This window comes from Mustela lutreola, chromosome 7 (genome assembly GCF_030435805.1).
Source record: "Mustela lutreola isolate mMusLut2 chromosome 7, mMusLut2.pri, whole genome shotgun sequence".
NCBI lineage: Eukaryota > Metazoa > Chordata > Mammalia > Carnivora > Mustelidae > Mustela > Mustela lutreola.
Window position 1 is genome coordinate 81,548,759 of NC_081296.1, and position 3,248 is coordinate 81,552,006.

At 41.2% G+C, this 3,248-nt stretch overlaps 1 non-coding gene across 1 annotated transcript; it reads left to right on the forward strand.

Annotated features, from left to right (window-relative positions):
* The first annotated feature begins 2,511 nt into the window (after positions 1-2,511).
* Positions 2,512-2,613, forward strand: LOC131837410 (U6 spliceosomal RNA). The gene has a single exon (XR_009356023.1). It is a non-coding gene; the product is annotated as a U6 spliceosomal RNA (small nuclear RNA).
* The last annotated feature ends 635 nt before the right edge of the window (positions 2,614-3,248 follow it).

A 3,248-nucleotide genomic window follows, 5' to 3' on the forward strand; every position in this document is an offset into this window, starting at 1 on the left:
GGAGGAGTGGGGGTCAGATGCTGACAGGAAGGAGACAGCATCAGGGCGTCTAAGATACCAAGATGGTCCATTTCTTGATCTAAGTGCTGGTTATAAAGTTGTGTTCATGTTATATACTTTTCTATTTGTGTGTTCTATTACAATAAAATATACTTTTACTTTAAAAGAAAAAGTTTAATTCACAAAATAGCCCCAAGGAAATGAATGCAAGTGTAAACCTGACTGCTCTTTGCGAGGACAGGCAGTCCCCATCAGCTCTATGACAACATCCGCTGCAAAGCAAATTGTCCTGGAGCTTTTACTTTTACTTTACTTTAAAAGAAAAAAATCAAACACTGAAAATCATTCTGAGATACACTCATTTTTTTTTAAAGATGTAATCTTTTCTGTACAAAATTTTGCAAAAAAACAGCAAACTCAGTTCTACCATGGAAATAGCTACCCTTGGGTAATTATCTTAGTCACTAGTGGGGCTTTCCACCTACCTAAAAACATTTCTAGAATTGGTAAGTGTAATACCTATACAAATTCAATATATATTTGAGAGCATCTTGTTGGCCAGGCATTGTGTCAGTTATGAGGGTTAAAATAATGGACAAAATCCAGCCCTGCCCTTAAAGTACCCTTTGTCTATTCTACTTCTGGACTTCTCTACTCTCCTGCCTTTCTCCACTCAGGCTGCATCCCACACACCGTGTTGAGTCCACCATGTTTCTCTACCTTCCTCTCTTTTCTCCTGTGAATACACCAGCTTTCTCTACTCATGGACTTCTACTCATCATACTTTGATGGGGTTGAGATTGCTGGGGTACTGAGACAAGAAGCCAGCTGAGAACTGGATTTCAGATGTCCCTAGTCACACATCCCTCCCATCTCCCAGATGTATGGCTCTCCATCATTGCTACTCCTGTCCAGCTACTCATTGCTAACACGAACTGGTACCCGAAAGCTCAGCTTGGATATGTACAACTCTGGGTGCTCTATTAACCTTTTAGCTTACTATATGACCAGTTAACAGACCGAAGTAATCTGAAGAATTATATCCAAGTGGCAGAAAACATTCAGCCGTCACCCAGAAGTGCTCACTAGTAAATTAAGAATTTCTCAGAAATATGCCTATTGTTTAGATGCTGAGGTATTCTAATTCGGTGGTTCCAAGTCTGGGGCCCTTGGATCTCCAGGTAGGAACCAGGTCTTAAGTTATCTGCAGTATGTTAACAAGCCTCACAGAGATATGTTAACAAAACTGCACACTCAGCCTCAATAAGGTTTACAGGCTAGGTAAAAGGTGAGTCCTTATGTGTGATTAGAAATAAATAACATTTGTGTCATATACTTAGTGATTGCGTATTGACTACAGGTTCTGATAGGCAGTTTCCCATGAGTTTGATACATGAAACTTGGTAAACAAATTAATAATTATTAAGCAGGTGGAGTTTTTCTGAAAGATCAGCTTCAAAATTGTGTGTGTGTGTAGTGGTGGGGCATCCCTGAGGTTAATAAAATAATAAAAAAATAAAATGTCTTCCTGGTAGTGAGAAATTTGGCAACTACTGATCTAGTTTAAGGTGTCTTGCCCTTCTGCAGGGCCAGCAGAGGGTGCTGGAATTAAATTAGTCCCTCCAGCTGTTGTTGCTTCAAGGGCACAAGCTAACAAAGGAGAGGAAGGCCAGGACCAGGACAGAGGAGGAGGACCTCTGCAGATGGGAGAGTGACCACCCGGGGATGGCAAGTCCATTTCACGGGAGAACTTTTCAGGCATAGGAGACGTAACACGCAAGGAGGAAAGAACAGTAGTTTGGAGGCAGTTCTGTTTTTACTATGGTCTATAGTAAATTGCTATAACAATTGCTCACAATTGTTAAGAAACAGACCACTCCCAGTGCCTGTCCATCTAGGGCATAGCTCAATGGACAAGCCCACCTCTGACCTCCTGAACTGTTATTGTCATCAAAGGGAGCAGAGGTCTGAACATGTTAAAACGGTGAAGTTGTCTTGGCATTTCTGGTCTATGCTCTTCCTCTTTCTCTCCCTATTCTTCCTCCAAGGGTGACACTGAAGGAATTATTTCAGGTACTAATAAATAGGAAAGGGAGTTTCTTTTTGGTTGGGGCTCATATATCTCCCACTACTTCCTGCCCAAAACGTAGAAGGAAGATTCTGCCTGCTCTCCCATCCTGAAGGAGACTGACACAGAGAACAGTGTGGTCAGGGTAGTCTGGACTCCATTGTTCGATTTCCTCTACGTGACTGATTATCTCTTTCTCGAGGCACTAGAATGGGTCATCTCGTCTCACTGCTTTTTATAACTCCACATTCTACTGATTACTATTCTACATATTCACACTGAGTTTCTTCAGGGCACAACCTGCTTAATTATAAGAATTCTCATACTCATCATTTCTTCACATTTTAGATGTTCCTACAGTGTTTGAATTTGTTTACTCCAGCTGGGTACTTGACTTCCAAACTGATATATTTATTTGAAATTTTAAAAAGTGCAACTTTTGGGCTTGCTTTGGCAACACAGATACTAAAATTGGAATGATACAGAGGTTAGCGTGGCCCCTGCACAAGGATGATATGCAAATTTGTGAAGCATTCCATATTTTTATGAGATCTGCCGCCACTGGGGAGGCAATGTTCTGGGTCCAAAGTCAGTGGCTTGCATCGACAAGTTGGAAAAAGCAAAGGCTAAAGAACTGGCCACCAAACTGGGTTGAGTGGGCACTGTTGAAGTTTCTGCACCTAAAAAGTTCTCTTTCAGCCAGTGTCCCAAAAAATGTGACTTTTAAAAATAAGTGCTCTGTGACTGGAATAGTAACCCTAGAGTTCTGAGTCAACATAAGAACGAGAGTAGGCGAGCCCCTTGCAGGTAGTCTGTAACTCCTTCTATGGCATCCCTAACCATAGCAATCTTCCTCACATGTGAATACTTCCAATGATGGGCTGGGGGAGGGTGCTGTAACTCCCAGGGCAGAATTTCTGGTCACACAGTATTAAACAGAAATCTGCTTCTTTGAATTGTCCAACAATTCATCATAGATGCAAGTTCTGTCTCTCCATTGTCCGAATATTTGAAAACTACTATCCAGTCTTCCTTCTAATTTTCTTTTTCCTGAAGGCTCAGCATCTCAAGATCTTTAATAATGCCTCCTATGGCATGAAGTTTTTTTCCCCCTCCTTTATCATCATGAGTGAGTTTTTTGTTAGCAGCTTGTAAAATAAATTCTGTCCATATTCCTCTA